Source organism: Alligator mississippiensis, chromosome 8 (genome assembly GCF_030867095.1).
Source record: "Alligator mississippiensis isolate rAllMis1 chromosome 8, rAllMis1, whole genome shotgun sequence".
NCBI lineage: Eukaryota > Metazoa > Chordata > Crocodylia > Alligatoridae > Alligator > Alligator mississippiensis.
The window spans coordinates 74299229-74316374 of NC_081831.1; the positions used below are offsets into that span (position 1 = coordinate 74299229).

At 45.4% G+C, this 17146-nt stretch overlaps 1 long non-coding RNA gene across 1 annotated transcript; it reads left to right on the forward strand.

Annotated features, from left to right (window-relative positions):
* Positions 1-810: 810 nt before the first annotated feature.
* Positions 811-14096, forward strand: LOC109284442 (uncharacterized). Its single transcript, XR_002091896.2, has 4 exons — positions 811-1040; positions 3295-4826; positions 7042-7094; positions 8424-14096. It is a non-coding gene; the product is annotated as an uncharacterized LOC109284442 (long non-coding RNA).
* Positions 14097-17146: the final 3050 nt, after the last annotated feature.

The following is a 17146-nucleotide window of genomic DNA, read 5'->3' on the forward strand; positions in this document are numbered from 1 at the left end:
ACTCCTTAGGTACAGAATGATTTTTTTTCTGTACAGATTTAAACAGAAGGGGCAGAGTCATTGCAGTGCATTGTCATGTATCTATGGCTTCCCATTCACGTGTGCAAGGCAACCCAACACAGTCATCACTGGCTCATGTCCAAGTAGACACAGAGCACAGCGGTCCTGCTGCGAAGATCCAACCCACCCTCCTCGCCCCCCCCTGCAGTGGTCTTGAACGACTAGCCCCAAAAGAGCAGCCCTCACTAATGGCTCACTCATCTTACTATAAAACCTCACAGGCTCTCTTGCTTCCTGCCACTCTATGTTCATCCCCTACTTTAACTGTGCTCTCTGCAGACCTGAGGTGTCTTTGTTGGCTTATGCAGTATAAAATGATATTTAAGGAAGCAAAAGGCAGCGGTAGGTAAAGTCAGGTAGCCTCAGGGACTGGAGCATTTTTTTATTAACTTAGTAAAAAAGCTGCTGAAAATTCCCTTTAAAAAATCGCGGGGTTGGAAGAAACCTGGAGAGTTATCCCCTCTTGTCCCCTGCATAAGCACAGGCTACACTAGTGCTACCCAAGCCTGGACAGATACCTATCCAGATGTAAATGGATTGGTACCCATATTCCAAATGGGGCAGCTTTTGCCATTGTTCTGCATTTCTTACAGTCAGAAAGCTTTTTCCCTGAGATTGGTTCTACATCTGCTTTGCTGCTGTAAACCAATGGCCACGTGTTGTGCCCTCTGCAGCGACAGAGGGCAACGTTTCTTCATCTTCTTCCTGGCAGCTTTTCAAATATTTGAAAACTGTTGTTGTGCCCTTTTCTCCAGACTAAACACGCCTAGTTCTCTTGACCTGTCCTTCAAGATTTCTAAAGACCCAAGGTTTCCATATAGGACACAGCAGATGGAAGCCCTGCGGTTGCAGCACGAGCTAAGAGAATGGGCCAAATTCAGTTCATGGTGTTCAAACTGGATCTGAATTCAGAACTGGATGTACCCATTTGGATTCAGACCACAGAGTTGTGCCTTGAGGAGGCAAGAGACTTCTTGTAGGTAAGCAAGTTACAGCTCCTCCCATTCTGCATTTAATCATTTATGGTTTAACTAGCAGATAATTTTCTGCTGGAAGCAGAATTAAGTATAGGCCCGTATGCAGCAAAGCATTTATGCACCTACTTAGCTCTATGTCCCTGACTAGTTTCGGTGAAGTCAATTGAAATCACGGAGTCTATTCACATGTTTATAGCAAGCATGTACTGAAGTGCTTTCCTGAATCAGAGACTTATGGGATTCACCACCGAAAATGACCCTGGCAGTACCACCATCAGTATGGATACAGTGGAAGACTATGTTTGTCTTCAAGACAGTTAGTTCTACAGTGTGCAACCAAGACCCTGTCAGCTCTTACAAACTAATACCACTTACAAGCTGAGATATTAGACCACTTCACTAGCTGAATGGGAGACCTCTGACAAAGCACAAAAAGTGACACTGTGGACTCCAGTAGTGAGATGCCTACAACATTGTTGAGAAGTCTTCCTAAGACTTACACTGGAGGGTAGCACCATGACACATTTAACAATGTTGTTCACCTTATGCCTGTTAGTGAGTATGTGCCGGTGCTGTGACACAGGTGGTCAGGTCTAGGGGCTGATTAAGGATCAGAGTTTAATAATATTTGGGTACAAACCAGAGTCAGAGAAGATAGCCAAAGTCCAGGAACAAGCATAGTTAGGAAACCAGGAGGTTGGGAGATAAGCGAAGTCCATGAGCTGGCTAAGTTAGCAAACTAGGACGTTGGGAATAAAGCAGAGTTTCCAGAGTCATGGTCTAAGGTCAGGAAGAATCCTGTAGCCCAAACACTTTCTGTTCTTCTCCCTGGGCTTATATAAGGGAAAGTGTAGGGTCAGATGACAAGAGTCAGGGAGCCAAGTAGGGCTCATCCAGCCTTTGGGACTAGCAGCAAGGTAGCTGAAAGGGGTAAATGGCTGTGCTGTGCTGGTCTGGCCAAGGCCCTGGGTTCAAAGCTACTACAGGCCTGACTGTACAGGATGTTGTTATCCATTAAATCTTAGAGACCCTGATAAAGCATTGTGTTCTCACGCTACCAAGCTGAGACACCAGCTGAGAAGAGCATAGCAAATATTGACAAATGAACCTTCTGAGATTTAAAAGGCTTTTTTTTTCTTTTTTTGGAAAACATAACCATGTCCCAGGGGAAATGAGTAAAGGACCAGAAAGGGCTCCCACTTCAGCTAGCTCTCTTTAACAATGGCCAGAGAGCAGCAGCTCCCAGGGCTCCAAAGAATCAATTTATAAATGAATGAAAAGAAAATGTTTCTGGCAGCATCTGCCCAATGTGAGACAGGAACACCACCAGGAGGAGGTTTTCTCAACCGCATAAGAGAATTCCTCATGCCTGCAGACCTAGTGTGGGAGTCAAGGAGTGTTTCCCACCGCAAGTCAGCCAGCTATGATACCTACCTTGAAAATCAGCCATATCTCTGCTCTCCCCTGGGATCAATTACAGCACAGCTCATTCATACTACTGGGCCTTTCCCAAACTTGACATGAGCCTTTGTTGTGCTATTTGCAAAGAATAAATGACAGGTATTGGCAGGGGAGTTGGAGCAAAATGTTTCACTTTAGCAATTGTCACATGAAACCCTTCAATTTTTACTTTCAAATTTACTTTTCAATTTTTTTTTAAGTTTAAGGAAATGATTAAATAAAACCAAACCTTTCGTTATCAGCTGAGCTGATTGACATACACTGGTCAACTTAAAGTGAAATTTGGAAGGAATTGGGTTTTTTGTTGAGAAGAAAGCATTCTGGATGGATCCAAAATAATTTTTTTTTTCCATTACTTAGCGTTAGCCTCTTACCTAAAAAAAAAAATCTATTATTTGTACAGCTCTAATTATAATTCTCCACAAAGGTGTTAACAGCTGCTCATGAGACATTCTGGACAGAACAGTTAGCACCCTCGCCTCCAGCTGCGCAATCTCCTTTTTGTACACCACACTGGATCCTCCGCCCTGAACTTTTAATCTAGTTTGGTAACAGTCAGCTCCCAGAGAGCGAGATGGAGCCTGTTCCCCTTGTGTACATTGCCCCTGATCAATCTGATATCCATTTTCTAATGTTATTTCTCTCTGGAACTTGACTGTCTGTCATGCACTGGAATGTGATGAGGAACAATTTTCAGGAAATACAGGCAATCCTCAACTTACACTGTTTTGAGTTACAACGTTTCACACTTACAACGTTTATAAATTGACACCCTGTTTCAACTTTCTGACTTCAGTTTCGACTTTACAACACTTGATCCAATGCAACGTCATGCCAGAGAACAAATTCACTGTATCACCCACGTCGCTGGAGAACATCTATCCAAACTTGCTTGGATACTTTCTTTAGGAAAGCAGAGGAGACTCCAGAAAAACCTGCAGCCAAGACTCCTGAGAAGACTCCAGCCAAGAACCCTTCAAAAAGTCCACCAAAGTCACCTCAAAGAAGTCCTTCCAAATCAATATGATTTCTATTTACGATATAAATACGTTAATGTAGCTATATTACTCATCTATAATTAATCAAGTATAAAATTCTGGGGTATTTTTGGTGAAAATAGGGTATCGGGCCTTGGTTCAGGAACCAATCCCTCATTTATAAAATTGTTTCTTATGAGAAAATTGGTTCTGAGTTACAACGTTTCAACTTAAGACGCGGTTTTCAGGAACCAATTGCGTCTTAAGTCCGAGGACTGCCTGTACAGTTAAACGAGAGAGCACATTGGATGGTGACTCTGTTTGAGAGATGAAAGGAGAAACTTCTGAAGACTGTGCCATGCTTATAGTGTACAGCAGTAAAAAAGCAGCTGATGCCAACTAATTAAAAGAGACATGTGAGTCGGTGGAGAGACGGGACAAAGTACTATGGCAAACGCTCCAAACTGCAAACACAAAGTAACATGGATCAGAGCAACCCAAGCCATTCCAGCTGCTGCTGCAAAGAACACTGTTAACCTGCAGACTCGTTAATTATGTCACCCTAATTAGGCTGTGGCAACATTGAAAAGTTTCTCCCACAGGCATACTTTGCACGGCAAATCTAAAAGAGACTCTGTACTCAACGCTGTCAGCAGTACTTTACAATTAGGCACGTTCCTCCTTTTTCCTCTCATTTTAGACTCAGTTGCTAACTATGCCACAAAAACCAGCTGTGCTACCATCAAGTGTTGACACTACAGATGAGCACGAGCGATAGTAAGAAAAACTTTAATCTTATGTTATTCCAAGCTTCCTGTTACATGGGCTTGTTTGTGCGCCCTTTGTCTCCAAGATTAGATCATGGTTAGTTCATGCAAAAGATGAGCTTCATATTTTTAAAACTGATTACGATTTACAGTTTGTACAAGCCCAGGATGAAATAACAGAGGGGGAAAGAAATGTGGCGCCATGTAAGAGTACCGGATATTACATTTTCACTCAAGATAACATTTTCAGAAGTTCCTTAGTATTTAGGAGTTTAAAGCTGTTGACTTTCAAGGAGGGCTTGGTTACAGAGGCCAGATCTACGCTGCTATAGTTGTGCTGGCAGAACTACGTTGGCTGCGAGCGTGATGATCCCGCCCTCCAGCCAACAGGCTGGCAAAGCCCTGATGTGAATGCAGCTGTGACCACAAAAGACGGCTTTTGTCGACTCGGCTAACATCATTCAGGAGGTGGTGAAGGTGCGACAGCAAAAAACTACCTTCCGCCACTATGCACGGTGTCTCCATGACAAGTCTCCACGCACATTGCTGCGCCAGGGCAGCGGTACCCTGAGAGGATCTGCAGGGTAGATAAGCTCTAGGTGATTTAGGAGTTTCTGTTTGTCTCCTGGCCCAAGACAAACTGAGGTCAAGGGGATCCTTCTTTGGGGTGAGATCAGGAATCTAGTCCTTATCTATCCATACTCATCCTCCTGCCCATTGCAATTCTGCTGACGGAGAGCAAAACACCGGTGGGTGTCTCAGGAAGAGGCCATTTGACACTTCGGTCTGAGGTCTTCAATGCTGTCCAGATATTTTAGACACCCGTTTGCCATTCAAATGATGTGGAACTGGGCATCCAAACCCCCTAGGCTTTCAGAAGCTCAGCCCAGACATTCCTCACAAAGCCAATTTTGCTCACGAAATGAAAGGTGAGCTGCTACATGAAGTGAACTTTCATTGTGTTTAAATATCACTGGCATCTTCCAAAGCAGACCTCTTTTGCATTGCTGAAACAAGGAGTTTTATGTCTGTCCAGCAGGACACTTTTCACCACCACGTTCATCTAACAGGTTTTCCATTAAAAAAGCATCGTTCACCTTTAACAGCCCCCCACATTTTTTCATCAAATCATAGGAACTTACAAGCTCTTGGCTGGTCCCGAGCACTTTATCGTGCTGTTCATTTGTTCCCTGCTTTTCAGCCCCAAAGCTGAAGTAGCACGGACGGTGGGCGGCCTGTACAGACTGTGGTGAGGTTCCTTCAGTCGCTACAGAAAGGCAGAAATGCCACCTCTGGTGCCATGACTGGGGGTCCCACAGGAGCGGCTCCTGGGAGCTCTCCGACTGTGGCAGCTCCTTCAGAAACTGGGAGAGGAGAATCTGTTCCAGAGAGAGAAGAATTAGGTAGCAGTTCAAAATTTTACATATCATGTTGCTCCTAAATCCTGATTTTCCCCTTTTTTCATGTTGCTCGCTGAAGGCTGAATCCTGGCTAGGCCTCACCCTCCTAGAAGACCTCCAGTGGTGGTGATGATGAGTGATCACCCATGAACGAGTAAGACTGTCTTCCACGGATCTTAATAACGAGTCTGCAGGTGGCTCCATCACCCAATTCTAGATCCACACGTCTTGTCGCGATGAGGACAGGTGTTTCCAGGGGGGATGGGCACCGTTTTGCTGCGTTGGATTTTCGGATGTTCTTTTTGCCTGCTCCTTTTTTCCTCTTCTGCCTGCCGACGAGGTGTTTCAAAGCGTTGAGGTGCCTCCCAAAGAGCCTTCCTCCATGTTTGTCGGTCCTGCGCAATGGCGTCTCAATTGTTGACGTCAATGTTACACCTTCACGTTTGCCTTCAAGGTGTCTTTGAAGCACTTTCTTTGGCCTCCACTACTTCGCTGACCTGCTTTCAGCTGTGAGATAAAGATTCTCTTTGGAAGGTGGGAGTCGGGCATGCAAACAACATGACCTGTCGAGCGAAGTTGGTTTTGGATGATCATGGCCTCAATGCTTTTGGAATTTGCTTCGGCCAAGACGCTGATGTTTGTGCGTCTATCCTCCCAGCTAATCCGAACGTCTTTATGAGCAGGTCTATGGGGCCTCTGTGACAAGCTTCAAGCCCTACTAAGAAGCACGTGCCCGTTCCACCTTCCAGCAGCTCTGCACACCTGCCCACCTCTTAGGCTCAGTCTCCAGCATGGGTTCAGGGCCACTCTAAGCCCTCTCCACTACCTAATTTCTGGGATGCCCAGTTCCACATCATTTGAATGGCAAATGGGTATCTAAGAGCCAGAATGTGTGGAATAGCGTGCCTCTCAGCCCTGTCCCTGGGCTCACCCTAGTGGCAATGTGGACAGATTCCCTGGATGGGAAGGATTATAAGCCCAGATGCAATGAACTCCAAAGGGTGGTTTCTTCTAGAACTCATCCCTCAAGTGACCCTTGTTTTCTCAAGCCTCTCAGCAATCAGGACAGTGACTCTGGTAAGGTTTTCCTACTGCTTTTAACAGGAGCCAGAGCAGCTCCTTGCCCGCCTCAGACCCCAAAATACAATTTTGACCCCCTCAGTGCCATCAAAGTCCCTAGAATCTGGGGAAGTCATGATTGCCACCCCACATGGTAATGGTACAGCATCCTTTGGGTCAAGTTAGAGACAGACCCACTTCCCAAGCACCTCTATATTCACCAAATTCTACGTTCACCAACACTTTAAACAAATCTAGGCCCAAACACTGTGGATTGCTGATCATGATTAGAGCTGTCCTTCTTTAACCAACTTCATAGTTTTCCTTGTTTCCATTTTAGACAAGCAGGTTGCCATCAGATTTGGGCAGGAGATCACCATCCATCACCACCACGTGAGTACAACCACTTTGATCATCTTCCCATTTTTCCCTAAGGATGGCCTTTTTTTCTTGTAGGTTTTGTGTGCTTGGTTCCCCTAATCTGCAAGCCTGACAGGGGTAGATAAGTAAGGAAATGCCTGGTTTTGTCAGAAAATAAACACCTTATATGCTTGAGGAGGAACATTTGTGTTTAAGATGCGTGTTGGGGAGTCCTAATACAAACACATGCACACTATTTTTCAGTGTATATAGTGCACTCCCAAGAAGGATCAAATTATGAGAAAAAACGTTTTTCACATATATTCAATTGAATTTAGGACCACTTTCATTATGTGGTTTCAATCATTCTTTGTTACATAGGTGTGGTGTCTAAGACAGATCTTAATTTTAGACTACTTCTTCCAGGGGTGGGGATGCAGAAGGGCAGAACACATCTTATACACCAGAAGATATGGTATATGCAGCATAACTCATTATCACCACACATCACACTCGAATTGCTTTAAAGAGGCCTTTAAAGCATTTCACATCAAATGAGATCTGACTTTTTTCTGAGACCCAAAGGGCTGTAGGAGAATTTCATCTTGAATAAAAACAGACTGTATAGGTTCATTCCCGTATGTGAAAGCTAAACTGAGCTGAGCCTCCTTGTTAAGTGCTATGGATTCATTAATATTCAGTGTTATTAGTTATTATGTTCTCAGTGCTGAAGTATCCAGCATTTTATAAATTATACATGGAGTCTTTGGAGATGGCTGGGAAAGCCAATTAGCCAAGCTGAATTTTCATATCAATCAAGCAAAAAGTATCCCTAGTGCAGCTACTTGGTGGAAAGAATCTCTGCAGTTCAAGATGTGACGATTTTACTTTTTTCACCGTCCTTATTAATTGTGATCGTTTCCCCTACCAGGTCAGCATGACCCATGACCCCAAATTCACCCATTATTGTCAAAGGATGAAATCCCCCCATGTGCATCTCACCAGCTGAAGGCCCTTCCTCCAGTTTCAAGTGTCCGTGGTAGAGCAGCTGTGTTGGCGAGCTCAACTCCATGTGCTCTTAATGGGTTCCCAGAGGCCAATGGGGATTTACATGCCTGCCATTGGCCCCAAGGCTCTATGTAAGCAGTGACCCCAACTTCAGATCTGGGAAAAGCAGGTGCAGAAGAAGCCCCAGCTACAGTCTGGGAAGGTGAATGTTGTCCCCTTTGGGCTGGCAGAATTTGCTGCATAACACCTCATGATTCGGCTGGTGCGTGGAGGTAGAGAGGGAGCCTTTACCAGGTAAGTCTTGATGGTGAGCACACCTGAATTCAAAGCATAAAAACTTCTCCTTTTCCACAGGCAGCTTCCTTTCATTGGCCCACATCCATCTCCTCCTCTTGGCATCTGAAGATTCGCTCAGATCCTAGTTGAGAAACCAACCACATGCCCAACGACACATGGGGAGCAAGGTGGCCAGTACTATACCTGGCTGCCTTTGACTCAAGTGCTCTTCTGCTGCTGGGTCAGCTGGAGCTGCCTGTCTGCATTTGCCCGGAGCCAGTAGCTCCAAACTCATGCCTTTGGAGCTACAGCAAAGACACCTCAACCATTCTGCTACGGCACCTCAATATGTCGACTACCAACATCTAAATGCCATTGGTTATGTATGGGCTGATGCAACACCAGGATTAGGTCAGAACATCCCAACCTGATCTACACGTTTTCTTCTCATGAGTGATCACAAGGAAATTAGCAACCCCACACAACTACAGGAAGGGAGCAAGGGAGCACATTTGAGATAACTGCCAACCTCCTTTCAGCGTGGAGAGTTTTAGTGGCCACCAGCTTTCATATTTCTATCGATAAAATCTCATCAACCTATTGCCAACATTTCATTCCTTGCGTGCACAACACTGAGGCTGAGCAGACAAGACACGCGATTCCATGACAGGCTCTAGTGAAAAGGGCAAGTCCTTCTTCCTTTACTGGTGCTCAGTTGGTAGCACAGAATTTCTCTCTGCAAGGGAACGCTTAAGGTCCCAGGAATAAAGCCTGTACTCTGTTGGATTTCATTCTGGGGAATGAAGGTGTATGTAGATCAGATTCACATTTTAAAGAAAGGATTGGGCTATTTTAAAGTTAAAACTGAATTAAAAACAACAACAGTTTGTCAACTTGTGGTGAATAGTCATGCCCAGAAGCTTCCCAAATAGTTTTGAGTTGAGCGAGACATTTCGCAAATGCACACACGAATGAAGCAGAGCTGTTGCAGTTTAAAACCCGGCTGTCCCTTCTCACCCAGCAACAACTCAGGTGAGATTTCATGAACAATTTACTTGTGTGCATAAACATATATATATATATATATATATATATAAATTACAGCAGTTACACACTTCACTATGATGGAGCACCGATAAGCATCCTATAAATGACAGGACTCACCGGATGGGCTGGAAAGGATCGGTATGTTATCAAGCAGAGTGTCCAGAGCTGGGAAACCTGTGGGCAGCACAGGAATTTTCCCACGAGCCAAAATGAAGTACCTGAGCCCAGGGGAAGGAGCAGATTTTAGATACATCCTGCTCTTGGTGTTTCGTGTTGGCTGCTTTAGCCAAGTGACAGTGCTGGAGGCCCCTCAACTCTCCCCAGGCACCCTACAGGGAGTTCAGGCACCTACTTCACACACAAGGTTTCTGCTGCTGTACTCTACATCCCTTTAAGGATCTAACCTTTACAGTCTAACAAGGCAGAGTTGGGAAGAGGGGAGGCCCAGAGAAGAAAAATGGCCCACCCAAGGTCACGCAGCAGGTCAGTGAGGTCCTCAAGTCCCACTTACACAGGCCAGCTACTCCCGAAGGGGCTCCTAATAGGTGAGGAAAAAAAATACTGGATCCTGGTAAAACACACATTCACTTTAATGGGGGTAGCACTGGGCAACACGGCAATGGTGCCTAAGATGCATCCAGACTGGTCTATATTGGTCATCTGAACCATAAGGGGCTCAGTCCTGCTCCTAAGAAAGTCAGCAAGAATTTCAGATCAGCAGGAGAACCCTAAAGCATCACACGCTGCTGCAAAGACCCAACATGCAGACCCACTCCTGGCTTGGGCCAAACACCCTTTTGCCAGCCAGTTGTCCATGTTACTTAAAAAGCAGAGGAAACACCTTTAAACTGACCAAGTCATGTGCTCTGGTAAAATACGATCCACAACACAGAAAACCGTGCTGAGGAGCAAGGCCGCAGCAGCAAACGCTATTTGCATAGCCCCCTTGGCTCCAGCAAAAGGCTCTGCCTGGGAACACCACCTCACACCCCCAAGATTATGGATGCCTCGCTGCAGCAGAGCAGACAGGCCCATTATCGCTAGTCATGCTAGACATGATCAGGGTCCCCGCTTGTACTTTTTTCTAGGTCAAAGACAAGACTGAAGCAGCAGGGGACTGTTTGGGGCAAAGGGGTTAAAACCGCAATTCTCAAATTATCATGAGATAAGAGCAGCACAGGAACCAGTAGCCTGTTTTCAGCATAGAGTCACAACTGGTCGAGTTGTCGTTGCCTGAAATGTAAACACCTTAGGACGAAGCTGGTCCACACGACTTGTTCTGAAACTTGGAGTCTGGGGGGAATTTCACCCAAGGAAAAAAGGATGGCTTTGTGATGAAAGCAATATGGCACGGACAGTGGCAAAGCTTCAGATTAGGAGACTCAGATCCTATTTCTGATCAGGACTGGTTGAAAGGGTTTGGTTTTGTCCCCATTAAAGTTTCTAGTCAGTGGCTCGTGTTACGTACACACTTCACTTGACACCATCAATGAAGTAGTTAAACTACAGCCTACTGATGCAAAAGAGCTGTTCTGTGTTCCAGCTAGGGCAATCATTTTTTGCTCATTAAGCACTACCAAGCTTGCAATTTAAAGAAACATGTACATGTAATTAAGGTAATGTAAAGTGATAAAAACAAATGGGTTAGGTAAATTGTAAGGAGCCATCAGCGTGGGGAGGTTGAGTTATTAATCGATAGCCCAGCCTGGCGTACTATAGCATTCCTCAAGAGGCAAAAAGGGCAAAGGGAATATTGGTCCTATTGATTCTTCCTTGACCAATTTATTAGGGAGGCGATCACTGAGTTGGAAAGGAAGTTACCAGGCATCCTATTCATAAAGCTTATCCTCAGCATTATCCAGTCACATAACTGTAACTGGCTTTAGCTCAGCATCCTCATTGTATAAAAGCCATGGTAGATGATGCTGTCAAAATAGCGATAGCTCCTGAAAGCTGAATTTGCGAGATTCCAGAAGTGTGTTTGAATCATTCATGAGTATGAAAACAAAACCCAGCTGGCCATTGTTAAAAAGGTACCAGCAACATATACCAGGGAACAATCCGGCAGTCTGTGACCACGCTAATGCAAGCATTTGTCCCATCCACTCACTCCTGTTCCATGTAGATGAGACGCTGAAAAGCAGCAACTACATTACAGTCTGTAACCCCACCAGAGCTGCTCTCGGTCTCAGGCAACTCAATGGTGCGTACCCAGCATTGCTCTAATGGGATCTACATTGCACTGGTCCTGAATTTACCTCGCATGGAGGGGGATAGAGGGGCGTAGGTGCATGTTTGCAGCAGCAGTCTCTAGCAGTGGTAGAAATCATAGACATGGCCTGGTTGTGAGACCGCTGGGGGTTTGTCAGGTGAAACAAAATGTTCCCTCCAAGAGAGCAACTAGTTCAAGCAAAAGGGAGCAAATCAGGAAACCAAGTACGGGCCCAGTGCTGGGAGGTGTCAAATACCCATGCTCCCATCCAAGGCAACAGGAGGTGAGAGCATTTGGCACCTTGTAGTAAGTCAGTAATTTGCAGCCTGAAGTTTTGAGCTGCAGATCTTCCTCCCTGTTTTCCACTGTACCTCAGTCAACCAACACCAGATCATGGCTCCGTGCTCAGGGAAATAAAGCTTGGGGCCAATGAACAGCAAACACTGACCCCAGAGAACTCTTCTGTGCAATACAGCAGGTGGGAGTCTGAATGCCCAACCTCCTTGCTCTGTTTCCAAAGGACTCCCCTGCCAGCTCACACCTGCATGCAATGCTATCTCCCTGCCAAAGCAGGCCTGAGGCCAGCAGAGCTGTCTTTCCCATCTGCTTGTGTGTGCGAGGTGAATTGAATGTACCAGCAAATACTCCGAAGTACCTAATATTTTACTCAAATATGAATGAAGACATATATGGACTTGAAGCAGAGTAAGAAATTATGGGCAAGACCTTACCCCACCTATTGTGAATTAGTCCTCTAAGCAGCTCTGAGGCATTTTAGATCCTACTTTACCCTGCCTGAGAGCCTAAAAAATCATTAACACGTCTACGTTTGGAACACACCTTCATCTTAGTCCTAACACTAAGTCACAAAAAGCAGCGATGACAAAGAGGGGGACCCACATGCATTTTGGGTTAATGTACTTTCAAGGACACTGGAGTAGGATCACATTTATGGGATGTCTGGACCACTTCTAAAGAAAACCACTAAGAAGCACATCCACCTGCCTAATGCCACCAAGTCCAGGGGAAGTGGAGCTGTCCTGCAGGCAACCCTCGTTAATGGGTTTCTGGCTCCAGCATACTTGAGAGAAGCTGCCCTGAGATTTCCAGACCAGAGCTGCTCTGCCTCCTCTCCAGGACTGGCACATGTTGGGCAGGAGCAGGTCAGTGGGGTATCCTTCTCAACAGCACTCCCAGGACGCCCTGGGGACACTTAAACGGCCTTAGACACTTACCTACTGCTCCCATGCCTAACAGGAGGAAGAGGATGCACCTAATGCATTGGTGAAGGTTTGGCATCATGCACAAGGCTCCCAAGCAGAGCCAGGGGGAAAAACATTTTACCATCCAGCAAATATTTATAAGATATTTAAATCTTTTCCCTATCTTGAATTGATAATCTCAATCATATCTTTGAACCAAAAATCTGGAGGGGAAAAATGTTACACTGGGCAAGCTGAAACATTTGCTTCCATTTGGATGGTTTGGGGTTGATTTTATTCCCATGAGAGTGGACATTTTTAAACAAAACATTCTTTTGAACCAGAATGTTTCTGGCCATCTACACGCTATTTTTGCAACTGTTTAGGAGTCAAAAAATTGCAGAATGCCAACCCTGTCCCAGAGAGATTTTCAGTTTGAGTGTTTTCTGGCAAGAAAATGTTTTCTTCGAAGCTTCTGACTAGCTCCGTGCTCAAATCACAAAAGCTTATGAAACCTTCCCTGCGGACTGCATTACAGCATTTAAAACTGGGCTTGGGACTAATGTGACAATGGTGTTGAGTGGCGGTTCATGTAGACGGGATAATATCGTGTGAAGGGGAGAACAACCCAGGAACCGAGAAAGGAAGGTGATCACTGATAGGCAGCGGCTGAAATGCCTAGGATGGCTACAAGAGGAGCTGTATGGAAAATGTCTAACCCAAGCCATGGAGCCTGCTGCAGAAATATAGGATCTGTTCTTTCCCTCACTCCACCCTCCCTGCTTTAACCATTGGTACTGAGTTAATACTACAGGAGCTCAGCAGCTTAAAGAACCACTTTGAATGCCTTCAAGACACATTTGGATGCTTTATCTTGCTGGGATCCTATGACCCCAGCTGACTTTCTGCCCCTGGAGCAGGAGGCTGGATTCGATGATCCTCCGGGGTCCCTTCCAGCCCTAACGTCTATGAAATAAACTCAGCTCTCAAGTCAAATGTCTCCAGCCAGCTCCCGGGGCAGGGGAGAGGGATGGAGAGGGCAGAAGGGTAGGAAAGAGGAGCAAGGAATTGTGGGATTGGCAGGCATCCCTATTCTCTGCCCTTCATCATAGGTTGACCCATCCAATCTGAGGGGGAGGGCAGTGGGTTAGGGGTTCGACCCACTCTCAGGTTAGAGCAGCGATTCTGAACCTTTTTCAGTCGACGTACCCCTTGGTCTCAGAGTGAGACTTCACGTACCCCCTTTCAATGGGAAATTAATTTTGATGTCGAGCTACATGTAATCGTGTATTATAAAAATGGCAAGATACTCATACAAAGACTTTTTAGGCCCTTCGACCTGTGTTAGACAACGTATGAAATATATCTTGTGTACACCCCGATGAGGCTTCACGTACCACCTGGGGATACATGTACCCCCGGTTCAGAACCGCCGGGTTAGAGGTTCGGCTCACTCTCATTAGCGTTAACTGATGCTACCAGAGGTGGCAACAGAGGTCAGCCTTGGAGGGTTACAATCAGGATGAAAGGCATGTCAGGGTTTGCAGGTGCCTCTGACGGGCAGCAGAGACGAACTCTGTACAGCCAAAGCCTCCCCTCAGGGATACAGAACCGTGTCTATGACCCCCAGGGACCAACCAGGCCCTTGACAGCTGTCTTAAACACTGAAAAATAGATTTAGTTTCCCTGGGCACCTTCATTCTCCAAAAGCGCTCAAATGTGGAGAAGGTTTTCCACCACCCATTTTTCCCCATCTATTCCATCCTGCACTAATCACTGTAATATTTGGTGATAGCAAAGCCCTTCACACAGGAGAAAGACTGCAACAGTCAGATGCCCACTGACACTTCACTAGCAGAGCTAAAAGGAGCTGCTTGTGAAGCAGAGAGACTTCACCCCCAGACAAAACCACCCACATCCACATTAATGGCAGCAACAAAGGGAACACAGACAATCACTGGCAGAGAAATTTCCCTGCAATTTAATGTACTCTTCACAACAGTTATAATGAGAGCGTGTGAAGGTCTCTCAAAAACACTTGAAGCAGTTTGTGAATTTTCCCTGCAAAGAGTGTTCTTAACGAAACATTATTCTACAGCTACATTATTTTCAAAAACAAAAGGACCAGAACATCCCGTGTACAAGTCTAGACAAGTTAGTGACCCTGGTGATTCCAGCAGGGCTACTTGCACAAGTAAAGATCATTGGTAGGAGTAAAGCTGGCAAGATGAATTGCTCACAAACAACAAATTCATTTATTAATATGAATATTTATACACCGCTGTGGGTTTGGACTGCAAACCTTTTCCTAAGCACAGCAAGTAATTATATACATATGTCACATACCCATTGTGCATTTGATTGAGTTGTTCTGTAACTTGCCATAAGCTACTAACAGGCACCTGCTGAAACACTGCTTTTAGTTTTACCCTGCTGTAAATTCAAGTTAGATCCACTAAGTTTCATAATGTTTTCCCAGAATAACCCCTGAGAAAGACAGAGCAGAGTTTAACCCAAGTGCCCACAAAGGTGATTCTAGTTCCCAGGCTCCCTGCCACACAGCCCCAAGGCCCAAAGGACTGTCAATGTTTCCAGGTCCCTTGTTGTGGAGTCAAGAGCCAGGAAGTCCTGGCTCCCGCCCATTCGGTCAGTTTCACACTGGTAGCAGCCTATAGCAAGAGGAAGAAGTGACACTGACCAGATTCATGTCAGTTTCAGTCAGCCACTCCCAGGAGATGTGGGAAGCCTTATTTTTTTTTATATGGAAACCACATAGTTTGGGGTGCTACTGAAAGGAGACAATGAGGGATTTAGGGTCCACAAGCATCTTGGAGATTTTTGCTTCTCATCCCACTGGGGGACAAAAACATTGTCCAAAAACTTGCAAATTCTCATGAAACAGAAATTTGATTTCCAGCCAGCATGTTCTATGGAGTTTAAATTCTTAAATCCAGTTGGATTATTTCTAACCATAGACCTATCATCATTATGAGATGCACTATGGAGAGAATCCTAAATAGGGTATTGCCATTTTACCCCTCAACATAACAAAAGCACCCCACACCTCAGTGATGCTTATATTATTGCACAATCAATACCAATTATATCTAGTTTGCCACTTCTTTCCTGCTGATAAGAATAATGATGATCATGATGATGGAAGAATAAAAATCTTTATCCCACAAGGATCAGTAATCTGAACTATTACAGAGATTTTTAGAAGCTCTGAAAATAGAGATTTGGATCCATAATCAAAGTAGCCAGGCCAGAATTCTAGCCCACAGCCCCAAACGTTAATTAAAATAACTGATGCTTCTTAACCAGTGTCCCATAAAAAAATCATTTGTCAAAGACTGTCTCTGACAAACCCTCTCAGAACGGTACTTGTCTGTATAAGTTTTCACTGCAAGACAAAATTAAAATCTTTGTTCCCCAGGAATTCAAAATGATAAGTTCTGGACAGCACGGGCATTTTCTTCCTAGTCTGGATGCAACAGCTCAGAAATTCACTGATTTTCCATTCCTTAAGGTAATGAAGTGTTAGTTACTGGTCAAAGATCCATTCTGAGTCTAGCCGCCTATCACGCTAGTACAGTTAAGGCACACGGGTTACTGTAGCTACCAGTACAAGGATGTGAGATAGCTAGCCCCAACGATGGCCAAATACTGTATTTACCTGAATATAAAATGACCCCAAATTTAAGATGAACCCAAAAATTAGATTCTATTCATGGACAATTTAGCTATTAGTTATAATATTCCATGTATAGAATATTAATTATTGGAAGATCATCCTAAATTTGTCCCCGCCAACAGCAGCAGGAGGTTGTGGGGTGGTGGGGAGAACAAGCGATGAGAGGGGCAACAATGAAGCAGGCAGTGTGGGGGGAGGCAAGGCAGCGGGGGAGGCATGCAGCTTGCCCCCTTCTGCCAGCCCCTCCCCTGCTTAGTTCCCCATGTGCCTGCCCTCCGCACCCCCTTCCTTCCTCCATGCCACTTCTCCCCTCCCACAGGCTTGGGTTTCAAGTCCTCTTTTCCCATCCTCTCCCCCCGCCTGCCTCTCCAACTCTCCCTTCCCTTTGCTCTAGTATCAGCAACCTCCATCCCTGCTACAGCCTGGGGACACGAAACAGGGCTCCAGCCCAGCCTCATAGCAGCAGCATGGAGGTGGCACTGCTGCTACAGGCCTGGGCCATGCTCCATGCTCCACAATGCACTAAAGCAAAGGTAAGGTGTGGGGACACACTGGGGATAGTGGAGTAGGGGAAGGAGCAAGCAGGTGGGGGAGACAAAGCAGTGGATGCCTGAGGCTGCAGGAGTGGCAGGAGGTAGAGAGGTGG